Source organism: Vulpes lagopus, chromosome 19 (assembly GCF_018345385.1).
Source record: "Vulpes lagopus strain Blue_001 chromosome 19, ASM1834538v1, whole genome shotgun sequence".
In the NCBI taxonomy this organism is placed as follows: domain Eukaryota; kingdom Metazoa; phylum Chordata; class Mammalia; order Carnivora; family Canidae; genus Vulpes; species Vulpes lagopus.
The window spans coordinates 41,380,755-41,397,672 of NC_054842.1; the positions used below are offsets into that span (position 1 = coordinate 41,380,755).

The 16,918-nt window shown below is 33.3% G+C and overlaps 1 long non-coding RNA gene and 1 pseudogene across 1 annotated transcript in view; one reads left to right on the top strand and one right to left on the bottom strand.

Annotated features, from left to right (window-relative positions):
* Nucleotides 1-16,918, top strand: part of LOC121478875 — a 388,317-nt gene that overhangs the window by 189,877 nt on the left and 181,522 nt on the right. The gene's annotated exons all lie outside the window — the stretch shown is intronic.
* LOC121479200 lies at nucleotides 7,065-7,165 on the bottom strand (annotated as a pseudogene).

Consider the following 16,918-nt stretch of genomic DNA (forward strand, 5'->3'; position numbering starts at 1 on the left):
AACCTAGATGCTTATCAATGTAAGGAAATGAGAAAATAGCCAGAGATGTCAGAAAGGAAACAGACTTACTTAAAAGTGCAGAATCTAGGATTTTTTTTTTATTTGAGCACTTTCTTGAGGATAATAAGAAATTAGGATCCTTTGACCTGTCACTAACACTCTGTTCCAGAGATCTTTGTTACATAATCTAGAGCCTGATGAACTAAAAAAAATAGCCTGGTCATGTAGTGACGTTTGCTGTGGATATATCTTCTAGTTTCAGTTCACAGCACAGTGTCAAATGCCCCCAGTTCTTCGAGTAGACTTACAGGAGCATCTTTTGAGGGGACAAAGCCCATTTAAAAAGCTGTCAAGAGACAGAAACTGTATGGCTTCATTTCAAAAGTAGTTTCCATTTAGTTGTCCTTCCAGTAGGCAGCAGCAGATCTGTACAGAACTGTATTGACTCATCCTAAGAGCCCCTGGGTGTTCTGGGGTAAAGAAAACTACCAATAGACTAAATTTCTGTTGGTGAAGTGAGAATGGTTCAGAGTCATTGTAATTTGTTAGTCTGATATAAGTATGACAACATTTTAACCCATAGATTAAGAGGCTTGAAACATGAGGGTATAATGACTTAATCTTTACCAGTTCTAGTCGTGGAACTCTATCTGTCTCTCCCTAAGTGTAGAGGGAAGTAGTATTAATACGGTGTTCCTCTAATGTAGTCTGAATAAAACATACTAACGAAGTATTCTTTTTTTAAAAGATTTTATTTATTCATGAGAGACAGAGAGAGAGGCAGAGACATAGGCATAGGGAGAAGCAGGCTCCATGCGGGGAGCCCAACGTGCAACTCAATCCTGGGTCTCCAGGACCACGCCCTGGGCCAAAGGCAGGTGCTAAACCTCTGAGCCACCCAGGGATCCCCGAAGCATTCTTTAACTTTTAAAATATAAAATCTACTAAGCTTTTACCAAATATCCATAATAATAAAAACACCAGTGAGTTGATCACGGTCCTCATGGTAGTCCCATTACATTGCAATTTTTTCTCGGTCATTTCCTTCTTTTTTGTTTAGCACATATAGTACTCCTATGGTAGTCAGAAACTGCTAAATTTAGTCACCTTGCTACTTATCAGAACAACTGCTGAATTAGCATCCAGTAATATACTGTGCTTCCTTCACGGTAAAGTACAAGAGGGCAGATGGAAACTCTTGTCTGGACATAAACTAATAACTCCTAATATTTACAAATCATCTTATACTTCCAAATGATTTTATTAAATGCAGGTCCTGCAATCACATTTACTAACTCGCTGTGCACTCTGTAATATATTGAACGGAAGAGAGGACAATGGACTTTGTCAGAAAGTGGATGGACCTTGGAACCAAATGGTCCCAAGGTCCAAATCCTGCCTTCCCAAATGACTAAGTGTATTAGCTTAGAACATTACTAAATTTTCTGAGTGTCAGAATTATCATTCATAAAATGAGATCAAGAAAAATAACCTCTGGGGTTTTAACATATTATATAAAAAATCTGTATGAAAAACTAACCAGCATATTCTCTGATACTTACTTGGTAGTCTGTAGATCTATAATTATGTGCAAGCAAACCTATAGCAAAGTGAGTAAATTTGGGAAGGTCAATGGTTAGAAAATAACATCTACAAAAGTAGTTACCAAACTGAAGAATGCTACTGAGTTTTGGCAGTGGATTCATTTGAATGTAGTATCACTGTGGGAGAGGAGTTATTTCATGCTAGACACCCTGTGAATTATTGTTCCATAAATGTTCTATTTAATATTCATAGATACCATTGCGGAATAATCATGATCATTGGTTCTATCTTATAGATGGACTAAATGTAGTTTATAGAATTGAGTAATTTACCACTTCAGTGGTAAGACAAAAAAAAGGCAGATATTAACCCTCATCTCTATTGCTTCTCCCTTACTGTGATCCTTCCCACCAGGGCTTAAAATCAAAGAATATATACTTTTTAAAAGTTTGTTTTAAAATAGGAAGTAGAATCAATAAAATGTAGAAAACTTGAATTTCAATTATCCCTCTGACTATAATACCTGAAATTGGTGATTTTCAAAGTTCCCTCCTCCTACATCTTTCTGTATAGGTCACTCCCTGGCCCCAACATACTAAAATCAAATTTAAAAACAGACCCAGAAAAATAAGTTGATATATACTTTTGCTACTTGACTGTTTTCTATTGCTGTATTTCACTGAAGGGGAGACCAGGACATGTCCATTTGGAGGTACATAATGTCCTGAGAGGCTCCAGAATCCTGAAGGTAGCAGAAACAATATTGGGAATGAAGGAAATCAATGAAGAGTCAGATTGAGTTATTGCAAACTAAAACCAATAAACAGCCCCTGGACTCTAGGCCTACATGACAAAACAATTCAATAATTCACTGTAAAAGTAAAAATATTTGTCATTGCTGGAGCTCCTGTAATTTCCTTAGATTAGAGAGGTTAACAGCATATGTACCATTGTTAAATGTTTAACTCTGTGGAGATACCAATTTATTTCATGCTCTTGTCAGATAAAATTTAATCATTATGACCTTGATATATTCACTAAATTGATAATGCTTTTAAAAATGTGTATTTTCAGAGACTGCTCTCTGATTTACAGAAGAATTCAAGTTTAAGGGCACATTTTTAGGAGATAGCTTTATCTTAATGACCCTTTGGGTAAGCCCTTTGAGAGTAGCTTATTATTTTTATGTTCAGGTTCTCTGTGGCTGTGAAAAATGAATTCTGTTACTGGAACTTATTTTTGTTATTTTTCCTGTTGACGTTTAGGAGACAATTATATTAGCCATTTCTGTTCATCCCCTCAACTACAACTATATAAAAATCCATATAGAAAGGTAGTGTGAGTGAGACTAAGTCTGCTTTCTAATTGTAGATTTGTTCCATTAGAATAACTCTATGCAGAGAATAGACGAGAAACTATGAACCCAAGGAAGAATTTGCCAGGTTAGAATTTTGGTCCTAAATTTATGTCATTTAAAAAAATAATAAGAAATAAATAAATAAATAAATTCTGTCATTTAAATAATACTTCCCAGTATTTAGTGTGTATACATATTGTTAAAATGTGCTTTCTACCTATCTCTGTATGTTAACTTCTCTTCATCTGAAGAAGAAAATCCCATTAACTTATATTATATTGTGCAAGTAGTTGTTCATTACCCCCTCATTCAAAGGAATGTTAATTATGCATTTAATTCAGATAGCAAATCATTATTTTTAAATAAATATTTTAGAACACTTTTAGATTTTAAAAATGTTGCAGAGATTGCACAGAGTTCCTATACACCCCATACCCAGCTTATTCTACCATTAAAACCTTACAATTGGGCAGCCTGGGTGGCTCAGCAGTTTAGTGCTGCCTTCAGCCCAGAGCATGATCCTGGAGACTCGGGATCGAGTCCCGTGTTGGGGTCCCTGCATGGAGCTTGCTTCTCCCTCCCCCTGTGTCTCTGCCTCTCTCTCTCTCTCTCTCTCTGTGTGTGTCTCTCATGAATAAATAAATAAAATTTTTAAAAGACCTTAAAATTAATACATGTATTATAATTAATTAACCAATATTGGTACATTGTTATTAACAAAAGTCCATATTTTATTTATATTTCCTTAATTTTTACCTAATAAACTTTATCTGTTCCTCTAATTCATCCAGGCTACCACATTATATTTAATAGTCATATCTCCTTAGGCACCTGTTGGCTGAGAGAGCTTCTCAAACTTCTCTTGGTTTTGATGATCTTGACAGTTTTGAGAATTATTGGTCAGGTATTTGACAGACTGCTCTTGTATTGAGATTGTCTTTTGCTTTTTCTTAAGATTAGACTGAGCTGGTGGCTTTATGAGAAGACCACAGAGGTAAAATGATGTTTTCATAATAGCATATTAACTTGACATCAGTCTTAATATTGATCTTGATCAGCTGGCTGAGGTAGTATTGTCAGGTCCCTCCATTAAAAATTACCTTATTTTCATCCCTCTTAAACTATATAAACTTTGGAAAGAAGTCAAGAGAGAAAGAAAAAAAAAAAAAAAACAAGGACTAGAGAAACTTTAAACTGCTGCACAACCACAAACATTAAATACAGCCTAATCCTACCCAGATTAGTATAGATCTACAAAGACATATTTACCTCACTTCCTGTTCAATGATTAAACATGTCCTCCTTTAAATAAAATATTAAAAGTCATGTCAATAGGCAAACACAAATAGTGAAACAAAAGCAAATGTCAAACAAAACAACAAAGAAACAGTGTGAAGGAATAAAGATAGAACTGCACTCCAATAGTAAAAGGTGTTAAAATTACAAGAAAAATAATTTAAAATAACGATGATTAATAAAATTAAAAGCTCTAGTGGAAAAACTACAATATAAGAGAACAGATGGAAAAGGTAGACCACATGAAAGTGAGATCAGAGTGATAGAAACTCTAAGAAAAAATCAAAGGAAATGCTTGTTATCAAAAATACTATAACAGAAATGAATGTGTTCAATTATTTCATCAGTAGACTAGATATGGCTGATGAAGGAATCTTTGAAGTTGAAGACAAATCAATGGGAACTTCCACTGAAAAGAAAAGAATGAAAAAAAAATGAACAGACCATTTAAAAATGCTGGGAAATTTCAAATCAGCTAACATGCACATCATTGGAATATCAGAAGGAGAAAAAAGGGAAAAAATGAAGTAGAGACAATATTTACAGTGATAATAACCAAGATCAAGAACTTTCCAAATTAATGACAAATACTAAAACCACAGATATAGAAGCTCTGAGAACAAGAGACCGGACAAATACCAAAAATACCGTAATAAATCCAATTATCTTAAAATTATAGGGAAAAAAACAAGAAAATCTTGAAAGAAGGTGAGAAACATCTCAATTTTTAAAATGAGGAAAAGATCTAGATCTACACAACTTGTCAAAAAAAGATATGCATATGGCAAATAAGCATTTTATAAGGTGCTCAACATTGTCATTGATGAATTTCAAATTAAATAATAGGATACCACTATAAACCTATTAGAATAAAATAAAATAAAAATACTGACAAATTATATGCTGTTGAAAGTGCAGAACAATAGGAAAACTCATTCGTTGCTCGTGGGAATACAAACGGGAGTGTCCACTTTGGAAGACAGTTTGTCAGTTTCTTACAAAGCCAAACATATACCATATGACCCAGCAATCATGCTTCTAGGTATTTACCCAGCTGGTTTGAAAACCCTGTCCACACAAAAATCTGCATGTGAATGTTTCTAACACCTTTGTTTATAATCACCAAAAACTGGAAGAAATCAAAATGTCCATGAATAAGTGGATAGAAAAACAAACTGTGCTTTATCAACACATGGAATATTATTCATCAATAAGAAAAATGAGTTCATGAGCCACAACCAGACCCAGATGAACCTCAATTGCATATTGCTAAGTGAAAGAAGTCAGTCTGAAAGGCTAATACTATATCATTTCAATTATATGACATTTTGGAAAATGTATTCCCCTTAGGTGAGACAAGAAGACTAGAGTCGGCTAACATGTGAGGAATGTTCTTGTGGCATAAGCTCCAGTAAAGTGTCTTTCATGGAAACTAAGTATTTATTATGGAGAAGTCTCATCTTATTTTATTTTAACACGATTAATCATCCCCTATCCCTGTAAAGGCCACTATATGATCTTCCTCAGATCTCACCATAAGAACCTAGACGGATTCCTGTAGAGAAAACTCAAGGAAATGTGGTGGCTTCTCTAACACTGTGCACATTCCCCACCACCCAAGTGCACTTTCTTTCTTTTTTTTTTTTATTCATGACACAGAGAGAAAGAGAGAGAGAGAGACAGAGACACAGGCAGAGGAAGAAGCAGGCTCCATGCAAGAAGCCTGACGTGGGACTCAATCCCCTCTCCAGGATCATCCCCAGGCTGAAGGAGACGCCAAACCACTTGGCCATCGGGCCTGCCCCCAAGTGCCACTTTCACTCGTCTACATTCACCTCCAGAAATTCAAAATTATTATTTCTATGTTCTTACTCATGGCTGTGTTCCAGAGTTTGCAGATCTTGCTGTCACTCCTCTGGACGTGCCTATCTCTTTGGATTTGAGGATTGTGGTTTGGCTCATAATCCAAGTTCCACCGTAGTTTCAAGAAAATTCTTGACTTTCAGCTTGTTCTGTTTTTTGCTACTGTTATAAGAACAGCAATCCCAGCTTTCAGTATTTTCATGTCAGAGCTGAAAACAAAAACTAATCGTTATGATTTTTTAAGTACATAATACTAAATTCAGAGGAGATATTAGTGTAGACAAATATTTGGAGGAAAATCCAAAATAAGAAACATTATCATAGAGACAATTTCTCTATTCTGGAGTGAGAGAAAACAAGGAGATGCCATTTTTAGGGAAGCTGTTGCACACATTAGTTTTGTCTTCTTTCATTTTATTGCTCATAGGATACAATGGAGCCTCCAGAAATTCCAATAGATAATAAGCAAGCAAGGTAGTCTGAGAATTTCATACTAAAATTTCAGTAAGTTAGGGGAGATTTGGATTACTTGAGTCTTTTTTTTAAGATCTTATCTATTTATTTGATAGAGAGCAAATGAGAGTGAGAGAGACCAGCTGGGAGATGGGCAGAGGGAGAGGGAGAAGCAAACTCCCCCATGCAGGGGGACTCCTGAGACTCCAGGATCATGACCTGAGCCAGAGGCTGACTAAGCCACCCAGGCACCTCAGATTATTTGAAGCTTTATGAAAAATTATGAAAACATGTCCATCTGAATATTTTTGCTAAAGCAAACCAATATTTTGTGACAAATATTTATTGTTCTAATTCAGATTATTGTGAATAGATGTAATAAACTTGCTCATAGGTGAAGAGCGTATCATTGTAACAGTGAGAAAACCAAGCCCAAGTCTGTATCCTTTGACTTTGCTGTGATGCAGTTAAAAAGTTGTATTATATGACAGAATTGTTTTTATTTATTTATTTTTTCTTTTTAAAGCACAATACCTCAAAAAAATTGATTAAAAATATGGAACACTTCACAAATTTGCATGTCCTTGCACAGGGGCCATGTTAATTTCTGCATCGCTCCAATTTTAGTATATGTGTTGCTGAAGCAAAGACAGGTGGAAATGCTTTTTTAAAAATAGGTTTTGTTGCAGCACCTGGGTGGCTTAGTCAGTTAAGTGCCTGCCTTCAGCTCAGGTCATGATCTCAGGGTTCTGGAATCAAGCCCCAAGTTGGGCTCCCTGCTCATTGGGAAAGCTGCTTCTCCCTCGCCCTCTCCCCCTCCCCTGCCCATATGCGCATGCATGCTCTCTTTCAAATAAATAAAATCTTTAAAAATTAGGTTTTTGTTTTGCTTTTTTAAATAAAGAGCATATATTTGTGAAAAGTATATATTAACTTCCAGCGACCTTGAAAACAATATCCTCAACTTCAAAAAACTTGCCAAATAAAAATTTCAAAGTCAATGACTAAAATCCTAGTTCTCAAACTGTATAATAAGAAGCCCCAAGACACTGCAATGAACTCTCAGAAATTCCCTGGATATTTTGTTTTTGAGGATATCATTGATTCTTGACAACTATCATACAACATGGGAACATGGGACTATGAGCTAAAATAGTTTTATCATTAGATCATACTACATACATTTTGATGAGGTCATATCTTGGCACAATCGGGTTTCTTAGAATTTCAAATAAAAAGCAAATACAGTCATCAACATAAAACAGGAAATTAGTAGTCTTTTCTAATCTATTTCCAAGGTTCAAGAATATATGCATTGCCCAACATGCCCAACCACAAAATTGTGGTTATTTTAAAATATTTTTTTCAATTAATGTGTGTTCATGTTTTACACAACTACTAAGTTGTTGGATACAAGTAACCAGTTTGGATATAACTACTTTAGAGAATGAAATTCTTAGGTATTTCATTAGATCTTTGGATAATGGGAAATAATTACTGAGACTCCAAGGATACAAGCAACCAAAGAGTTGGAACCTCTTAGCTAAAGTGATATAAATTTAAAGACAAAGGATCAAATAGTAGAGTCACATGCAAAAAATTAAAATGGAGATTAAAATATAGTGTGTGAATTATAATTCTTCTAACAATGAAAAATGGAATGAGGACAGTGCTTTGCAAAAGCAATTATCTTCAGTATTCATGGGAAAATAAACTAAAAAGGATTTGAAAGTTGATGATATAAGAGCATTAATGGTCCTTAACTCTACATTTCTTTGATATTAAAGCTACAGATTAATTTTTGGTGGCCTACAGTAGTTTAAATTTTTGTTTCATTCAATGACTGGGCTAGAGAACCTCTTTACTTTAAAATATAAAGTTATAGAAATCAAATCCAGGCCCACAGTTTCTGTATTTATATGCATTCTCCTTATAGACCTTTTATTTTAGAAGGAGAGTGTTTGTGTTATTTAGAAATAGGTTTAGTGGTTATGGTCTTTTATTTGAAGCATCATTTTTATAATTCAAATATTAGTAAGCTGACAGGTCTAATTACATCTCCAATTATGTGTCTAAGATGTTATGTAGGTTTTGAATGCTTATTATAGTGGTTATTTTTTTAGTGATTATTTTTAAAAGGATACCCCCTTAGATTGCTTCTACAAAAATCCCCATGGAAATATTCAAACATGGTTTGTACATATACACTATAGTCTCACAACATATGCGATTCAAACTCTTTACTGTAGTAAAATATACATGACATAAAATTTAAGATTTTAACCATTTTGGGGTATAATTCAGTGGCATTAAATACATTCTCTGTTCTGTAACTGTCTTCACTATTTGTCTTCAGAACGTTATCATAATGTCTTCATTATCCCATACTGAAGCTCTGTATCCATTAAAAATAATTTTCAATTCTCCTTTCCTGAAAGTCCCTGACAACCACCATTTTACCTTCTATCATTTTGAATATTGAGTAGTCTAGGTACCTCATATGGGTAGAATCATTCAATATTTGTTGTTCTGTGTGTCTTGCTTACTCCCACTTAGGATGTTTTCCAGCTTCATTTAGCAGTAGCATGGATCAAAAATTCACTTCTTTTAAAGACTAAATAATATTCCATTGTGTGTATATATTACATTTTGTTTATCCATTCGTCTGTCGGTGGAAAGGGTTGTTTCCATCTTTTGGCCCTTGTGAGTAAAGTTGCTAAGAACATTGCTGTGCAAATATACTCATATTGTTTTATACTTTTTTTTAGAATGAATAGGAGAACATTAATTCATGGAAATGCTGACTAAATGTGACATTTTTGTCATTGTTTAAAAAAAAATTGCTAGTTAGGGGCACCTGGGTGGTTCAGTCAGTTAAGCAGTTGACTCTTGATTTTAGCTCAGGTCATGATCTCAGGGTCCTGGGATTGAGCCCTGTGTTGGGCTCCCTGCTCAATGGGGAGTCTGCTTGAGGATTCTCTCTCCCTCTGTCCCTCCCCTTACTCTCTCCCTAAGATAAATACAAATCTTAAAAAAAAATTTGGTGGTTAAAAACAGGGCCTTGGCAAATCCGTCTTTTCTTGGAACATTTCTGACTAGAATGGATCTTACAATTATAGGTTGTCGTAGTATCATGTACTTCTACTTGATAATACTTATTCTGGTTGTTCTTGAACATTTATTTGTGTGATTATTTGATTAACACAGTTTTCTCATTTCCTAACTATAATGTAAATTCAGACTTGACTTTTCTCATTGTATTTTTACCTGTCAAATATAGTACCTGACACATGAAATACAAGCCTAGGAAGATACCAATCTTTATAAAATGTACATATACCAGCAATAATATAGATCATAAGAAAGACATTACAGGATAGCCTTACACAGTCTTTTTCCAATTTCAGTTTGCACTTGATACAAAATTATACCTATTCTTACCAAGTGAGAGAGTGAAACAGAACCTATCAGTACAGAGGGTCAAACTTACAAGTTTGAACAACCTTCACTCTTTGTCCTTTGATGCCAATATCTAGGACTTAAACATCACAGTGAATGACATCAGTGAGAAAGGATAATTGTCAGATTATCAAAAAAAAAATAAAAAAAAAAGATTATCGATTAATTATATCTGCTGTATCACATATTATTCTTTTAAAGAAAGGAACACAAATTACTTGTACAATAAAAATATAAAAACATCTTAAAGATTCAAATAAACTTTCTTTTATATAATTTATATCTAACTCATTTTATCTTTAACTGGTTTCAATATTAGAAGAAATATTAATGATTATTGTGCAAGTATAGAAAAGATAGTAGCTGACAATAAATATAATGACATGACCTAAATATTTCCCCTGAATATTTACTCTGTGAAGGAATTAGTAGTAGTATTTTTGAAGTCTTCATCTGTGTTGAAAACTGCATGTTGTGGAAAGTTTTAGAACAGACTTTAATAGCAAATCTTATTTAGACTATAATTAACTGAGGTTTAACTTAAAGCTGAAAACAAAACAGTCATATTCAGGCATATTGTTTTTAAAAGGTACATTAATGTGTCTAGATTAAGAAAATGAGTCAGAATTTTCAGTTTGATTGAGGGTATTATGTATTAATATGTTAATTACCAAAGTTTTGTGTGTATGTGCATCTTATACTCACACACATATATCTATACACATGATATTTTTGCCACTCTCATTCCGTTACTCACCAATGTAAATTATTTTAAGCAGGATGAGCCCCTGGAGCAAGTGAGACCATTCGTGTTTCACTGAGAATCACATACGTATTTGCACATCACCCTTCTGTACCTGGGAGGGCAGACAATCCTATGGCTGGATATTATATATTATTGACAGCTTTAAAGAGTCCCAGCTTCTCAAGTGCCTGATTCTTCCAAATTGCCTAGTCCAAATTAAGTGAAGGACTTTAAAAGTCAACCCTTCAGTTGAAATACCCCAGGGGGAGAAATTAGAGCCCGTGTTTTAAGGCTTATTAGTTTTAAATCAATATTTGTCAAACACCTAATTAGTCAAAAAGGGGCCAAGTGTCTTAGTTGGCAGAGTAGCTGACATTATTTGACTTCCTAGTCTCTTGAGTACCTGAGCAGCCACTCAACAGGACAGGAAGGATCATGTTGTAGCATTAACAATTCCACTTCACAAAGAATATATAAGGGTCATAGAACTTTGTGAATCAAATTGTACTGCAATAGCATTCAAAACAAAGCTACTGTAAATACAAGACTTCAATATTTGTCTAACATACAGGTAATTATAAAGTAAGTGTGTGGCATAGGGATGAAATAAAGATGAGATATACATACATATTTATTTTTCCTCATATCTATAATTTGGCTAAAATTCTGATTTTTGTTTTTATATTTTTTCCCATTATTTTACATTTCCAGTATGATGCATGACTGTTTCTGACAAACGTGTGTTATCAGGTCAAATACTTTGTTTTGCTCTATGATTACCTTGAGGCAACATGGTCTGTGTACCTGAAAGCAGCGTGTCCACAATGGAATTTAGTAGGAAAATGTCAGTTGTCAGATTTTTGTTTCAAAACAGACTAATTGTTTTTAATTAAAGTATTATTTACTTACATATAATAAAATGCACAGGTATCAAGTATCAGGTATCAAGTATACAGTTCAATAAATTTTGACAATTTCATAAATCGATGTATTTACCACATCAATATATTTTTTTTCTCCTCCAGAACATCCCCTTTGGAGCTTTTGTATTCAGTTCTCCCCCCATTTGCAGAGGCAACTACTTTGTGAATTCTATAGTTAAAAATTAATTTGCTGGTTCTTCGACTTTATCTAAATTTAATCATACAATATGTGCTTACTATGTCAAAAGTCTTTCAGCATAATATCTATGGGGTTCATCATATTGTCAAGTGCTTCATAGTTGATTTATTTTTATTAATGGATAGTATTCCATGATTTGAATATACCACAATGTGTTTATGAGATGCCTTATTGATCAGTAGTTCATGTGATAATCCTAATATTTAGGTCTATAATTCATCTCAGATTGATATATACAATTTTTCCAACAGCATGTATTTAAAAATGTATCTTTCACACATTGCCAAACTATTAATTGACCTATAATCAAATTAAATACCACAATGTCTTGATTATTATAGCTGTACTATAATTCTTATAGTCCGGTATTCTGATTCTGTCCATTGCCAGGATTGTTTGGCTGTAAGAGATATTTTACATTTCTATATAATTTTTAGAATTGTCAAATTTTAAAAAGCATATTAGAAAACTATATCTGAAACTAATTATCTACTATATGTTGGCTAATTAAATTTAAATTAACTTTTTTTAAAAAAGAAAAAAGCCTGTTAAAATTTTCATTGGAGTTATATTTATTCTAAAAATAATTGGGGTAGAATTAAATCTTAGAAACACTAGTTTTTCTAAGTCTCTAGCATAGTATATCTCCTTATTTACTTATGTCTTCTGTAATTTTTATTTTTAGTGTTCAATACAGAGGTTTGATACATCATGGACTAGATTTATTCCTAAAGGTTTTTGTTGATGTTGTTCTCTTAAAATTATATATATTCTTATGTTATGTTCTATAGCACAGAAATAAAATTCAGTTTTGTATTTTAATATATCATGTGACTGTTTCTAAATTTATTAGCCTAGAGGATGTTTTGCACATTTTTAATAGTTTTCTGTATACATAATCATGTTGTCTATGAATTATTAGTTTACTATTTTATTTTTCATCTTATGTACTCTTTCCTTTTTTGACTGATTATCGGGCTTAGGATCTCCTTTGTTGTACTGAATAAAACAACTGTAAGTAGGTAAGCTTGAATTACATCAAATCTTAGAAGAAAACATTCAATATTTGCCATTAAGTATTAGGCAGGCAAAGGGCTTTCATTCATGAATACCCTTAATCAGATTGGCTAATTATTCCTATTTTCTCTCATTTCTAGTGTGTTTACAGATTCTATGTATTGAATTTTATTTCATGCTCTTCTGAATTTATTGAGAATTGCCAAATGCTTTTGCTCCTTCTTTCTTAATGTGGTAATTTACATTGATCTTTAGAGACAGAGAGAGAGAGCAGGTGAGGGGCAGAGGGAGACAAGGAAGAGAGAAAATCATAAACAGGCTCCACATCCAGCATTGAACCAAATGCGGGGCTCAATCTCAAGACCCTGAGATCATGACTGAAGCCAAAATCAAGAGTTGGACATTTAGCTGACTAAGCCCCCCAGATGCACCTACAAACAGGGGGAGGAACAGAGGGACAGGTAAATAATCAAGCGTTCTCCTCCCTGAACACAGAACCCAACATGGAACTCTATATCACAACCATGAGATCTTGACCTAAGCCAAAAACAAGGGTCCAATGCTCAACTGGCTGAGCCACCAAGGCACCCCAAGTTAAAATTCTAAGATAATGTGCCATGGTGCCTTATCTGTTTCATTTAATGCTTGATTCATTTTTTTCCCAAAAATTTGCTTATAATTTTTTAAATCTATGATTATTTGTATAAACGATATGACTGAGGAATATTGGCCTATATATATTTTTGGAATATCTTGGTCAGATTTTGATATAAGGGTAATGCCAGCCTTATAAAACTAATTGGGAAAATTTTCAGAAAGTATTTATGTTTTCAATTATTTCACAAAATGATAGAATTAGCCATAGAAGTTATTTTGCCTGAAATTTCCTTTGTAGGAAGGATTTTTTAAGTTACAAATTCATTTACTTTAATAGATTTAGGATTTTTAAAAGAATAAGTAGCAAAATGTTTAAACACAAAGATATTGATAATTACATATAAATTAATCAAACACTCCAATTAGAACAGAGATATTTGGACTGCATAGCAAAACAATTCCAAAGTTAAAGTGTCTATAAGAAATGCACTTTATTGAGGGTATGTGGATGACTCAGTTGGTTAGACATCCAACTCTTGATTTCAGCTCAGTTCATGACCTCAGGGTTGTGTGTTCAAGCCCCACATCAGGCTCCACACTCACCATGTCTCTCTCCCTCTGTTCTCCTGATCTCTCTCTCTCTGTCTCTCCCTCTCTCTCTCTCTCTCTCACATAAATAAATAGATTCTTTTTTAAAAAGGGAAAGAAATGTACTTTATTGGATATGAGTGTAGGGAGTATCTGCAAGTGGATATGTTTCTTTAAGGGTGAAGAAAATGTTCTAAAATTAAATTATCATGATAATTATAAAATATTTTAAAGAACTTTAAAAGAAAGTGTACCAAACAACAAAACAGACTGCTAACATTGTCTAGTATTTTAGTATTTTTAATTTTATATAATTGACATACAAATTTAAAATTTAAAGCAAAAGAAAAAAAATAGAAAAATAAAGCAAAAGAGGGATAACATTAAATAATTCCCTTTTTAAAGATTTTATTTATTCATGAGAGACACAGAGAGAGAGAGAGAGAGAGGCAGAGACACAAGCAGAAGAGGGAGAAGCAGGTTCCATGCAAGGAGCCTGATATGGGACTCCATCCTGGGACTCCAGGATCACGACCTTGGCCAAAGGCAGGCACCAAACCACTGAGCCACTCAGGGATCCGTAAATAATTCTTTAAGAGGACAATTTTAGTTTCCTAAAAAAATATAGTATAGCCATATATCTAACATTCCAAAAATATTTATAAGGTAAGTTCATAAATTTATTCCATAAAGACATATACCTTAATGCTTTATGTGAAGGTGATCCATGTTTCATCATTTTTTAACAAATATTTATGGAGCACTTTATGTGAAATGCTGGTACCTACCAAAGTAGAATTGGTATGATTGAGCACTAGAAAAAAATATTTGATTTTGAGACATTTGAAATATTATTCTAAAAATATATCTTTATCACTTTGTCTAAACAGTCATGTTTTTCAACCAAGTAATCAACATTCATTCTTAGCTCCCACCATCTTTTTCCAGATCTTTATTAATGTGGGAATTATATTCATAACTAGGTCATCAAACCTCTAACATTGAACTTTCCCATCTTCAAAGATTATTGCAGGGATTGGAAAATGAGTAAGCAGGGAAGACTATTTGTTTAATAAGAATTAGGTTTCAATAGAATTTAAGATATGAAGTTTAAAAGGGTACAAATTTCATTCCCAAGCTAAGAATATGAAAAATGTGCTATGTCTTATTTTAGAACTCCATTGCTAACATTATCTACAAGAAACTTGGAAGAAATTTATGACCTAAAATATAAAATCTTTGTAAAATATTACTCTAAAATATTAGAAGATGTCAACATCCCACAGAACAGGAAGAATTGAACTAGTAAATGTCAAATACTAGTTAAAATGTAAAATTTTATTCTCAAAAGTATATTGCTTTTTTTAGCAAAAAAAGCAAGGTCAATTATGTAGCTGTCATTTATATGAATTAATGTAGGAGCTCCATGTATACTACTTCAGATTTTTTTTATTAAGAGTCTATTAGTAAAATGCAACCCTGTGCTACTGAGTTATCTTTCTACTGAATGACCTAAAATTGTTATTATGATGATATATATATATATTATATTTATACCATGCACTGGTATTTTGTCTAACTAGTTATTTTGCTTTCAACATTCATTATCTGTTTATTGCAGTCAATCTTGTCTACTTTTTCAAAACAAGGTTAAGCTAATGGGGAGAAAAAAATCGTACATGGGGAGTGGGAGAGGACCCTTATCTCATGCATAACATGTATCCAATGTCCTCATTTGAATTATATTAGGAGTGTGCAAGTGTGTATATGTTCAAAACATATGGAGTTGTAAAAATCCTTAACTGCTACTTAGTTTTAAATCTTCGTTTTAATGATTATTACAATTAATCTAGCATGGATTACATTATTAAAGCTATCTCAATATTTCAAGACTATTTTTTAGAGAAGTGTTAGTTTACACTAAATTGAAAGGAAGAAAGGTACAGAGATTTTCTCTGTTCCATCCATACATAGGATCCTCCACTATTAACATCATTCACCAGAATAATAAATTTTATACCAAGAATGAACCTACACTAACTCATGGCAATCACCCCACAGTCCATAGTTTACATTTCGCTCTTGGCATTGTATGTTCCTATGGGTTTGGAAAAAATGTACAATGACCTGTATCCATCATTATAGTATCATACAGAGTATTTTCACTGCTCTAAAAATTATCTGTTTTTGATTCATCTCTCTCCTTTCTACTCCCCCAAACCACTGATATTATTCTCCGTAATCTTACCTTTTCTAGAATGTCATATAGTTGGAATCATACAGTAGGTGATCTTTTCAGATTGGATTTTTTTCACTTATTAAGGTGCATTTCAAATTCCTCTGTGTCTTTTCATGACTTGACAGCTCATTTCATTTTAGTGTTGAAGAATATTCCATTGTATGGATGTACCACAGTGTATTTATCCATTCACCTATGTTACTTCCAAGTTTGGACAATTAAAAAAAGTTGCTATAAATATTCACATGCAGGTTATTGTGTAGACATAAATATTCAGCTCATTTGGGTAAATACCAAAAAGCATGATTGTTGGACTGTATGGTTTGAATATGTTTAGTTTTGTAAGAAACCACCAAACTTTCTCCCAAAATGACTACCATTTTGCATTCCAACCAGAATGTGTAAGAGTTCCTGTTGCGTCACAGCCTCTCCAGCATTTGATGTGGTTAATGTTCTAATTTTGGCCAGTCTAGTGGATGTGTAGTGGTATATCTCACTATTAAAAAAAAAAAAGCCCCTTATAGAGTTTATATTGACAGGGGCTTTTTTGTTTCCCTTTTCCTTCTATCATGTTCTTGCAATTAATTCAAAATCCATATACACATTCCCAAGAACTGATATATTAAGAGTAAGTAGC